Below are 12,990 nucleotides of genomic sequence, written 5' to 3' on the forward strand. Positions count from 1 at the left end.
TAAGCGGAAGAAACGCAATTAGAGAAAGAATTGACATTGGGCACTCATTATTTACTAGGAGCCTGAATGTACTTAGACATCATTTCCAACGAACTCAGCAAACAGCTTGCTCAACGAGATCAGGAGTAAGGGTTTAGGATTTGGATTAAAAACACAGAAAAAAAAGTAAACACTAATATTCCCCTCTTGGGAAATCATCTCTACTAATTATTTGTCTACAGCTTTCCTCGATATTGCTGTCTAAACTGCATTTGTAAACATGGCTCCATTGTTCTATAACAAAAAATTAATGCACTTTTAGGAATTTCTTGCTGAACTGTATTAGAGAAAATTAAAGTTTTGAGCTATTGTTAATTCTCTATGGAAAACACTTCATTTGTACCAATAATAAGGGAAAGGTAAATATTTGGAGACAAATATAAGGGAATTTCTGTGTCCGTACATAGAAATGTGTCTGTTAATTGTGTAAGCTCTAAAGCTAACAAAGTCATCAAACACAATGGCTGAGACTATTATTGTAACAATTTTCAAATGTCGAAAGCAATCAAGAAGTGTAATCAAATGGCACCCTGAAAGGAAGAAACTTTTTTTAAAATTTTTGCTCTTAAGCTTGTAAATTTCATGCATTTTAGCACAAAAGCTATTTTTTACATTAGTCACAAATGCCTTGACGTCTGGATATTTTTATTATATTTTAGAAGTGCATGCATAAACAAAGGCAAATACAAACCAATTTGTATTTTTTGAGATGTATTTAGCCTTAATCAAAATTGGTCTTTTATTTGTGTGTTAAAATTATATTTTTTGTTTGTGTTCAGTTGGGACCAGAAAGCGTTACATGTGCTGCTTATTCAAAACACTAAGGCACAAATGCTGTAAGAAGATTTTCAGCTTTTTCTTATATTGTCTGGAGGGGAAAAGAAGTATAAGTACTTAGGATAAGTATAAGCACTTCTTTGGCAAGTATTTGTGTTGACACATGCCAGCAAAGCCTCACAGATTGTTGTTCTCAAAATCAGCAACCATGCCAGATAGTTCTGGTTCTTTCTCTGTTTGGAACACACAACCTCCTTTTCATTGGTTTCATTTATTTCAGGTATTTTTCATTTCCTTGTATGGAATTTTGAGGAATCTTGAAGATGACAGTGTCATAAACACACTTTTAGTGCAGAAAGGAATTTTTAACTAAGAAATGGTCAATTACATATTTGCTAAGAATGATCATCACCTAGTATTGAACAAGCTATGAACAGGAGGAAACTCCTATTAAGTTATACGTGGGTTTTTATTCTAATTTATATTTGTTTGTAGTAAGAAATGGTGAATCAAAATGAAATTTCTCTCAGTGTCCATCAGATACTGTAGCAGCTCACCACAGGCCATTCACATCTCTGCTGTCTTTAATGCCATGACTTCTTTGTATAGAAGACAGAGATTCTGCTTCCTCCTGTTTTAGATTGGATTTATCCTGACATTCATTTGTACTCTAGTTAGATGACACTTTTGTCACATTTTAGAAACTATAGGCTCATCATGAATTTGGTTTTTGGCAGAAGGGCCAGGACCAGAAATGCAATGGGTGCAAACTTTTTCAGTAAAACTGGGAAGGTTGAAGATACCTTCAGCTTGGGTTCAGCTGTGCAGAACACACCAAGGGAAAGAAATGTAGGAGAAGAGCACCAGCTGTAGCAGCTGTAGGAGAAAAGCACTAGTCTGTTCTGGAATACAAAGAAGACAGGCCAGGGATGTTATGTTGTACAGCATAGCCACTCAGAAAATCTTCTCCAGATCGACCTCAGAGACATGTTCCCAACCTGTGACAAACCCCAAAATAACCCTTAGAGTAGCTTATGAAATGGTACCAAGGAACTACAGAGAACCAGTAGCCTGAGTGTAAGACACATACAAAGATTCTCCTTTTCTAAAGAAATTGATGTATTGTTTGATCCATGTTAAAAAGTATTTGTCAAGAGTAAAAATACAATTGTGATACACAACATAATTTTTAATAGTTATGCTGGCAGAATATATGGAAAATAAAATTGCATTTATGGCTATGCATTGCAAAACATATCAATGTTAGCTACAAATATGTTGGAGGCAAATTTTCAATATTTGAAATATTTTAAATAAACTTATATTAGTAGATAATAAAACCCAGGAAAAGCACATCCTCTATGATAATGTGAGTCAATTCTATCCCTGCTGCATTACCCTCTCTGTGATCTTGGATACAGCTGGGAGCTAGACAAGGAGAAGGAGGAGGAAAAGGATTACATGTGGAGAACCAGAAGAAATGAGTGTTTCAGTGCACTGGTCTTCACAGAACTTGAAATTAGTGCAGAAGTCTATGGCCTCTTCCACGGCCATCGTGTGCTCCAGAAGTGCCTTCCTTCCGATTCAGAACTGGAAAGAGAGCACCTCTTTCCTTTTTCCTTTTCATCTACCTCTCCAAAGACAGAGCATAAAGAGGAGACTTTTCTAACTCCTAAGAATGCAATCCAGTAGGATTCTCTGAATGAGATAATAATGAGTGACAAGTTTCTGTAACTAGCCAAGAGGCAGTAGTACCTCCTGCAGTGTTTTAAATGTGGGTAAACTGTGTACCACAGGAAAAGCTGATTGTTTCAGATCAGACCAGTGTGCGACCTTTGTACTGGATCGGTTCAGCCCCATAGGTGGAAATGGTTGCTGCTGCATTGGACAAATTCTGCAGTCATTATGTGGACCTTGTCGGGAAGTGAAAGAAATTAAATGAAAGAAAAGTCATGGAAATGGGACAAAACCAATTTTCTCCCGCAGCTCTTGCAGCCTGTTCCTCTGAAGTTCTTTTACTATGTAATCCAAAATGTGGACAAAGTTCATTGCAGCATTAACAATCTAAAATCAAGTCTCAGCTGAGACTAATTTGCATGGATAATGAAAGCAGTTTTCAAGTGTGGCATTATATATTTATTTTTTTAAGTAAATGCTGACATTTTGAGTTTTCTGGAGCACTACCTATGACCCTCTTGGCTTTGTTTTGTGCTTTGAAGTTCAAACTAGTGGCCAGTTGGAAATGGATTTAGAGCTCCCTGACCGCTGTGGAAGGAACTGGGGCAGACACTTGGGACTGAAAATTATTTAGCCTGGCAAGCAATCAGGAGGATATTTTCAGAATAATAAATCAAACTCACACCTCTGGACAGACAGGACATGGAGATGTAGATCACTGATTTTTGTGCTCCTGCCCTGATGAGCAGAAGTGCCACCACAGCCCATTGTTGACTTTCCACCAATCTCCTGCTGACATTGCCATCATTCAGGTCCAAGTGACATTGATTTGCCCGGACTGCTTTATAAGCAGTAAGGCAGTGAAAAACATCATTTTACGTTCCTACAGCTAAACAGGTTTTCCGGAGAAATCTAGTGAAGATGCCACCTGAAAACACCATCCAAAGGCTGCTGGGCAGACCAGAGCCTGATGGTTTTTACGATTTTTAAGTCATTCATCAGCATTGTCATTCCCGAGACACTTGCATAGGACAGACCCGGGGTGCCCCATTCCTCCAGCTGTCTGGGAGGCTGCTCCACTGCACCTCCCTTGCCCTGACAGAAACATGGAAGGCTTATTAGGGCGAGACCTTAATGCTCCCATCTACGAGCAGCTTTGGAATAAATCCAGAAGAAAACAAGATGATTTTTTTTTTCTTTTTTTTCTCCAGATGCTTCTAGTGTGCCATCAGGGGTACAAAAGTCAAGGCCCTCAGGGCAGAAGTGGTTGGGCAGGCGGATGTGTTTGGGCAGGGGGACGGGGTAGTGCCATCTTTTTCCGTGCCGTGGGGCAGCGTTGTAGCATCCACGTGGGCTTTAAAAAATAACCTTGGCTCTGCCGAGGCAGCAGCACGTGGGAGGGAGGGTGCGCCAGGCTGCAGCTGGACTTCACCCTCGCACCAAGGTGGTGGGGATGGAGAGCAGGGCCCGCGGGTGGGCGGGGTGTGTATGTGCGCGCCTGTGAGTTAAATTACTACTTTTAAAAATATGGATTTATTTTTATTCCCTGGTGAAGACCGGGGCGGGCTCTTTCCCCTTAGGATCCTGAGATCCCTGCGCTCCTTTCCCCGCCCCCCGCCAGGGCAGACGGGCGGCCGCCGTACCTGGCGCCCTGGGCCCGGGAGGAGCCGGCCCGGCACCGGCGCCGAGCAGGTGGGCGCGGCGGGGACGCGGCGGCGGGGCTGGGGGTCCCCGGTGCCCCCGGCCCCCCTCACAGCCCGGGCCAGCCGGGAGAGCCGGGCAGGGGCGCGGCCGCCGCCTCCCCCCGGTCCCCGGTAGGGCCGGGCCGGGCCCGGGGCTCTCCCGGTGCCGCGGGGGCACGGACGGCTGGGCGGGCAAAGTTGGTGCCGCGGCCCGGGCAGCGAGGGCAGGGGCTGGGCGGGACAGCCCGGGATGCGGGAACTGCTGGCGGAGGAAGCGTGGCTGAGGTCAGGCACGGGCAGCGTGTGTGCGGTGCTGCTCCTCTGTTTGGCCAAGCAGAGGAACACGAGTTCTTTTCTGGCGGGGGTGGATGGCAAGTTTTTTTTTTTTTATTCCTAGTTCTCGTCCTTGAAGTAGATGTGCTGGAACAGGTCAGCCGAGAAAACGAGGCTGAGTGATTGTAACGTGTATTAAAGTAACGTGTATTGTATACTTGTATTAAATACTTACGTACATATTGGAGGGAGAATGCTGAAAAAATGTTGGAAAGAAGCTCTTAAAGGTTTAATAATAATTAACATGGATAAAACCGAGACTATAATCTAGTGACTTTCGCATCAGCCTGTTGGCGCTAATACAGAGCGACAGGGAATGTGTTGGTGAAGGGTAGCATGCAGATTTTTTATTATTTCTCTTTGGATATGCTCGGAGTCTGCAGAGGCATAGAGATGATGGGTTATGTGACAGCCTGCATCTCGGGGTTGTGGAGGGGGGCTGGGCTTGTGTCGCTCAAGAAATTCAAGTTTGAGAACAGGGAGACACGAGACCAGCGTGCCTTTGTTTTGTTTGGTCCTGAAAGTGAAATATTACTAAGCGAGATTTCTGAAAGATAGAAAAATAAGTCTGATTCAGAAGAGGAAAGACTGATATAAGATAAAGGATATAAGTTTGATGATTTCCACACAGAATGGTCTTGGGGCAGTCTGGATTTCTGGGCTAAAGTCTTCAAGCCCTGCTGATTCAGACAGTGACATATTGCTGAAATTGCGATAGCAGTGATACCTGTTACGGTGCACGCTGCATGAACCAAGTCGTTGAACTGCTTCCTGATACAATCAGTGTTTTCAGTTTCTCCATCTGTATGTGCAGTACAAGTTCCTGTTTGTTTCACAACGTGTGTTTGTATAATCAGTGTTAGCATCTTCAGTTCGCGTGCTTTGTACTGAAGGACGAGCCACAGGGCAGATGATCGAGGAAATGAATGCAGCTTTACTGCGTGACGGCAGTCGGAGCTGGGACACTTGTTAGGCACTTGTGTGCGTGGGGAAGGTTCCCGTTCACTGCGTGAACCTGTGACCCAAAGCCGTGTCCCGGCTGGAATGCGCAGGCGGTGCAGACGCTGCTGCCACCACCCACGGCTCGTACGGGACATTGCCCTGCGTGCAGAGGAAAGGTTGAGTCTGCCTTGCTGTCAGATACCGGCTTCCATGAGCACGACAACATATGAGGAGCTCAGTGTGGGACCCTTAAAGCAGATTGTGTAAGTGTGGTTTTTTTAATTGATAGACTGCTTTGGCTGTTTTGCTGTAGATGATGACAAAATCTGGGTGAGACTCATAACCGGAAAGAATGCTGTGGGAGTTGATGTTTTTCCTGTAGAAGATGCAGGTTAGGGATTGGGGCTTGAAATTTAAGTATGAAACTTTTTTTAATTGTCTTTTTTAATAAAGTATATATATTCTCTAAAGACAGGGGTATATAAATAGTTTGACCAGCTTTGCATACAGACCTTGGTTGCTTAGGGGCAGATGCAATGTTTAATTCATTAGCTGCTGTGCTCAAGTTATTGGTGGTTTGGATCTATGCCTGAAAATAATTGAGATGCACTTGAAATTCAGATTCTGTGATTGTATTTCACTGGAAAGGGCAACATATGACTGTATATATCAAATCATGTAGTATAATACAAAGCAACTTCCTCTTTTTTTCTTTTACTCCTTCCATACCTACAAGAGGAAATATAAATAAAGATCCTGTAACATCTCAATTTCTTTTACTGAAGTAGGGGAACGTACAGTCAATGTTTGGAGTCTGTACATAACAACTACTAAATCTGAACTTGCAGAAAGTATTTAGGTAGTTGGTTTTTAGCAGTAAATCAAAACGTAGCAGTGTCCCTTCTCAGCAATCACACCATGAAAGTCAGCACTGTTTGTTGGATGTCCTAACAGGATACAGCCAGATGCTAATAGATGATCTTTATACCTAGTAATTTTATTGCTTGATGAGGTCAGTATTTTGGGAAACTCATTGTCCTCTGAAAAGAAGACCTTGAACAGAAAATAATATTTTAGTCATAACAGAAAAATATTTGCACATTTTAAGACAGAGATGTTGAGAAATTCATAGTAGAATAACACAAATTGTTATTTTACATCAAAATAAATATTGACTTGTGTTAAGTATTAAGAAATTTAATATTACTATTTTAAAATGTTTTAGCTCCAAAGAGAATCAAAGCAATGAAAAGACTGATATCAAATCTCTTTGTAAGTCATAACTCACACATAAGAATTACATTACTTTTTCAGAAGCACTTGCTTTTGTGGAAGATTTTCTTCTCTGTGTTCTGGGATTGGGACAAGTTCTGTTCAGTCATGCAAAGTAGGTTAGACTGGACAGGGTCATCTCAGCTTTCTTGCCCTGTAAGTTACTGATCCTGCATGTGTGTGAACATCTGATGCATTATTTTGTGGATATTTTATGCAGTTCACTTAAGTTCTTATAACTGAGTTCACAGATGAAAAGTTGAAGCTCTGGGGAAATGACACTAGGCTCTGCTGCACCAGAATAAAGATTCCTGTCTTCTTCAGAGTGTATATGAAATTAGTATCTAAATAAATATAATAATCAAGTGACATACCCAGTAAAGTCTTTTATCTAGAAGTCTTTAGTATTCACATTACACTGAATGACCAGTGGCTGCTATGCAGTTTTGAGGTGCAGCTTTCTGGATTGCCTTTAACACAGTTTTTATAGATCTCCCTCAATTAATCTGTGTTCTTACACAAAGTAGTTACTGTCTTTGAAAGACTGAAGCTTTCTGAAAACGGGCTTGTAGTAGCAAAACCTTAATGGTACTTCACAGTTGCTTTTTTTATCTCTGGTCATTCTGCATCAGGGTTGTCTGGTGGCTTTGTAGCCAGGATGAACAGAGATATAAAGAGTGCAATATTTGCAAACAGAATAAAATGTCCTTGGGGCTTCCAGATTGGAAAGAAACTGTATTTTCAGACAAAATTGTATTTTTTCTTTTTAATACACCCACCTTAATTTGACTTCTGAGTATCGTGAAGTGGATTCATTCAGTATTACATACATGACAGCTGTAAATCTGCCTTTTGATTGCTTTGAAAGAATGTGAAACAGCTAAAGGGTGTTCACAAGATGTGAAAAGCATGTTATCATGCCATGGTAATTGAAACAACAGCTGAAACAGATTTCACTACCAGAAATATCTGTCTCAAATAAGATCGTGCATGGAGGGCCTAATTCTTCTTTGCATTGACCCTGTGCCATCTTTCACCGTTGTTACAAATAAATATATAACTCTCTGTGGTGGGAATGGTGTCACTCTGCAGCCAGCCCAGGCAGAGCAGAGCAACATAGCAGCTGTGCTATAGCTGCAGTGTAAGTCCTAAAGTGAAAAGTGGGGGAACAGTGGCCAAAAGTCCCTACATTTTTAAGTTCACTGAGCATAAGAGCAGAAAATTCAGCATGAAACCGCTGGCTTAGTCTTGACCTTGCTCTTACAAGTGTCTAAGAAACTAAACAAACTGTGTCTGCTCTGCAGCTTCTGTGTAATGGATATTCTATATCCTCCATCTACACTGGTGGCAACAGCCCTGCCTGCCTTGATAAATGGAAGTGTTGGCTAGAGATTACAGTGCTTCTGCTTCATTCATAAGAGAGGGGTAAAATGAGCAAAGTGAATGAATAGGTTTAGAGATAGTAACCCCTTTGTGTTGGTCCCTTTCACAAGCCATAGGCAGGTCTCTAAATGACTGCTGTACCTTTTAACTTTTTCTAGTTACTATATCATGTTTTCCTCTTTTCATTATAAGTATTTGTCCTGGTTTAGGGCAAATTTGGGAGGAAACCTCTGAGTGGGGTTTTATAGGGAAAAAGATCTAAGCAGTCCTTTTTTTAGTTGGCTTGGGGAAAAAAAAAAACAATCCAAGGAGCTTCTCTGCCTCAGCTGGCCAGGAAAACTAACCAAGAGCAAAAGAAAGCTCTCTCTTCCTGTCCACTGCAGACAACACAATCTGTCAGCAAGAAAGCAAAGGAGCCAGTGCAGTCTCTGATAACAAACTCTGCACTTCTTCTTTCCCCCCCTTCACTCCTGGAACCAGTCTTAAAGTTGCAAAATTTAATATTCAACACCAACAAAACAGACGATTTGGAGATACAGGCATCATACAAGACAGTAAAAAAAAAAAAAAAAAAAGAAAAAAGAGAACAAAATATGGTACTGCATCACAAAGAAGTTCTTGGGTTCTTTTGTTCGTCTTTCAAACCCTATTGTTTTAAAGCTATTATGTTATTGCTTTCCTAACTGGCATAGTTTTGTGTGAGAGAAAAATATGTATGCAGCAACAGTACTGATGTGTATAAAATATTCCTGACAGGTTTTTGGCTTTTGTCCAAATCAGTTACACATTTTTTATATGCTAAAGAAGAAAAAATAAATAACGCTATATCTGTTCAAAATCTATAGATCTGCTGTTAAGTGAGTAGACACATAAAGAAAATCATGAGGCACATAAAAGGCCAGCCAGGCTTACATACCAGGAAAACAGACTGGGGTTTTAGCAACTCACTTTCAGAGGGAATGTTTGCTTCTCTTAGGGATATGTAAATCGCTGCAAAAATATCTGTCAAATTCTGCCTAGGATTTGGACAGAATGTTGCTTTTATTGGTCAGTTGTGTGAGTGTGAACAGCTTAACACGTGTTAGTGATGTTACTTCTGTTGCTGCAGATCGTGTTTCCTGGAGTATTTTCAGAGTTAAACCCTAAATAACTGATCACATTTCTACTGAAAACAAAGGAAATTTTGGCATAAAAATAAAAAAAGAGAGGGATTAGCCCCTAGACTAGTAAATTGGCAGAGAGGGTGGAGACTATCTCTGTAATATACTGTGTGAGTGATAGATGTGGGGCCTAACAGGGCATTTAATGCAGAATGAAAGCCTTTTTTAGCTTTGAAATGACTAAGTAGCAAATTATGCAAAAGCGGATTGTAAAAAATATCCTTGGATCAAGTGATCATGAGTTTACATTGATTTAACAGTAGGATAAATTATGCAGTCCCATGTGGGGGTACTTGGGCTTGCTCTGAACAAGCTCTACCAAGAGCTGTAAAGGCCTGGAGCAGTTGCAAAATGAGTATGCTGTGGTTACTCTGCTCCTTTCCTCTGCCCAGACTGTTTGACCTGCTTGTATTTCTCCAATACTTCAATCCTTTATCCAATTCATCAGGTGGGGCCTTGTACATTTGCACTAATACTTACCAGTTCTAGTCAGGATATATATCCTGATATCCCCTAGAATCACATTTTCTGTGTTTTTTTCAGAGCTGGATCAGCCTAGCTCTGCATTTCTTCTGTTTTTCTCAGTACTAGTAGCTTTTGCTGAACCTTTAGTATCATCATGCAGAGTTACTTACTTTTGCTCCATGTACAGTGCTTCTTTCTCCAGGGCAAACAACTCTACCTTTTAAATGAAATGCCTCTTTTTGCCTTGCCTTGCATCAACAGCAGGCAAAAGGTGCAGTGAATGGTGACAAGGGCAAAGAAGATGGAGAGTGGGAATGGAGAGACTGGTAGGAAACCACTAGGAAAAGGGAGAAATATTCACAAAGTGAAATAAAGAAAGAAGATGGGCTGGACCCAGCCTGGTTAATGTGAAAGCTGAAGTCCAAAGCCAGCATAAAATTTGACACCAGAATTCATGGAAACAAGTGAGTTGTCATCTTTAACCTGCTTGGTCTGATGGTAGCAGACACTGATTGTTCTGAAAGTATACTTGGGAGCTGTTCAAAGAAAACTGCTTTTCTCCTTTGTGCCTACGATAGATACAAATGCAAAAAAAATATTCTATTGCCATTTAATCCCTAGAATAATTTTCCTTCTTCATCAAGCAGCAAAGTCAGTTGAGTATTTTTGAATCCCTGATGTTCATTGCTTATGCCATGTGTACAGGTAGGTATCAATCACAGTTCCCTCTCTAAATTTAATGCCTTTCCCAAGGAATTACAAATGAAGACCTTTAATAAGTCAAAGGGCTGAAACTTCAATTTAATAAACTCATATTGTTTTTCTCTAAGCACTTTGTTTTATTAGCAATTCAGAACAACTAGGCCTACAAATCACAACGTCTTTTGACAGGATTTTTTTTTGTTGCAATTGCAAATGACTGCAATTTGTTGCTCATTGTACAAAATAAAATCATTGTCCTGAGTAAATGGATGGAAGATTGGAGCTAGATACTTTGTGCACTGCCTTTAAAAACAGCTAACAATTTTCTGTGCAAGAAAGCCTATTTATGCCTTTATGCACATAGGAAGTTTGATAAAAACTTTGACACTTAAAGGAGAATAAGAACATATTGCGTATTATTTTTTCAGAACAATGAGTTAGTTAAAATAGCAAAGATGAGATATTATGGTAGCATAGCAAGGCATTTTTAATAACAGAGGGGTTCATAGTTATGTACTTGTAAGTATGGAAGCCTTATCCTGGTGTAAACAACGTCTGAGATGAAGCTATCAATTATGTCACTGAAATGGGACAGCAGCTTTAACAGGATTGACAGAAAAGGGCATGAACATGAGAATGAATGTTCAGAAGTTATAGTTTAATTTGTTAGGCCATTAGGGCTAACATTTTTACCACTGGGATGGAAATTAAATAATCACAGTTTCACTGAAAACCAGAATCAAAGCTTCCCATTCTTTCTTTGAGGTGAGGATTTTCTAACAACTTATTGCTGCAGGTGACCAGGTCATTGTGTTTTACATACCTTGTGAAAGACAATTGTCCTTGGCACATACAGTGACCACAGTCCATTCTGGGACCTCAAACTGTATTGTAGGAAAACATGGTGCATGTTGAATTGCAAAATTTATTTTTCTTGCATTGCCAGTATGAGACTGTTTCTTAAACTGGTAGCTATCATCTTGATGTGGCATATATGCAGGTTTCTATAAATTTATCTTTTCAAGATGTAAAGCTGTGAAAATAGGACCTCTGATGAAATATCATGTGGTTGAAAGTAGAAATTTCAGAATTATTTAAGAACTGGATTTTTAAAGTCCTCTAGTCTTCCGATACCCAAATTTGCAAATTATTTTCACTTGACTGGCATTTTAAAACAAGGTTTGAGCTGTCTGTAGCAAATATAGAAGAGCAAGATGCTGAATACTGCCTTGTTTGCATTTTGCATTTTGATGCTACTTAATTGGAAAGCAAAACTTCCTTCTGTTAAGGGAATTGATTAAACAATGTTTGGACTTTTTTTTGCAGAAACCTTTCTATGTACAGGTATACTTTTCAAATAACTCTGTATTACAAAAATTACAGTCAATAAATATATGAATAATATAAAGGAATAGATCATTAATGATTATGTGAGAACATACAATTAGCTTCCTAGCAGAGGCTTCAAAACTTGCAAATGATAACCTGAAACAGCAAATTACCTCTACAGAGAGAGATCAAGCGCTGCTCACACTGATACTCTTGAGGAGCAGAAGAGTAAACAGCTGTCTTCAGAATGTGGCCGTGACCTTGAACGTCTACTGAGCTGCACTTTCTTTAGCTTAGGCCAATAATTAACTTTGCTAATGGCTGTATATCAAATTCACCATTGTTTGTGTACCTGGCAATGAAACAAGCCATGTCTCTCTCTGTGTGGATGATGAGGTATTAATTTCAAGGAAACCCTTTGTATAAATTGTTTCCTTTGAAAAGTTATGTCTTTGTGCAAGTCCTGATTACTTCTAATTTACCTCATTTGTCTTTTGACTCTCTAACTTCAGGTTAACAGTACTATAGGCACAAAGTATTTCTTCTTGGTGTATGTTGTTCTTTTCTCTTGCTCTTTATTTAAAAGAGGATGATGAATTCTCTTATTCTGCTCCCATACAATCAGTCTTCTATGACAGGTCCCCATGGAGCAGAGGAAGCTACACCCTGAAATAGTCATATGTAGGGATGTGAAGTCATCTGTGCAGCTTTGCCTCTGAAGGGAGGTTTGTCAAGGCATAGCACTGTAATTTCTGGCCTCAGCACCATAGGGAGCCCAGCAGAGATCTGCTCACAGCACACATGGAAGCAAGGCGTCTTCAAATTCCTGTAGCCTCTGCTGGGTCAGCACCGGACAGTTTGTGACAATTTTATTAGGCTTCTGACAGAATAAGAGTCATGCTGGGTTTTTTCAGGCAGAAAGGGGAAGCAGCCCTTAACTGCATTAAGCCTGGTGGAAATAGTCCAAGCTGAGGGGAACTTAGAGTCCTTGGCTTAAAGTCAGGATAGTGTTATGTGCTGGGAGACAATCCTACAGACCCTGTAGAAGACAAATGCTGCTTAGAAGTGTATTATGAGGTATTTAATGGAGAAAGAGCCTTTCATTAAGGTTTGTACATTACAGTGGAATTGAAGAAGTCAGATTCTGCCTTAAGGTGCAGTGATGTAAATGGTGACTGAGAACAGAAATTTCTCTCAAGTTGTCCAGAATTCAGGTGTACAATTGCTAG

At 40.3% G+C, this 12,990-nt stretch overlaps 1 protein-coding gene across 5 annotated transcripts in view; it reads left to right on the forward strand.

Moving 5' to 3' along the window:
* The first annotated feature begins 4,112 nt into the window (after positions 1-4,112).
* Positions 4,113-12,990, forward strand: part of WIPF3 (WAS/WASL interacting protein family member 3) — a 35,395-nt gene continuing 26,517 nt past the window's right edge. For 3 of the 5 annotated variants that reach the window (XM_014893951.2, XM_088163595.1, XM_088163582.1), the window contains exon 1: positions 5,577-5,713. The gene's annotated coding sequence lies outside the window, so the exon portion shown is untranslated. Of the gene's footprint in view, positions 4,186-5,576; positions 5,714-12,990 lie in introns of those variants that run through there. The other 2 variants (XM_088163592.1, XM_088163587.1) reach the window with 1 other exon arrangement.

Source organism: Sturnus vulgaris, chromosome 1 (genome assembly GCF_052056855.1).
Source record: "Sturnus vulgaris isolate bStuVul1 chromosome 1, bStuVul1.hap1, whole genome shotgun sequence".
NCBI lineage: Eukaryota > Metazoa > Chordata > Aves > Passeriformes > Sturnidae > Sturnus > Sturnus vulgaris.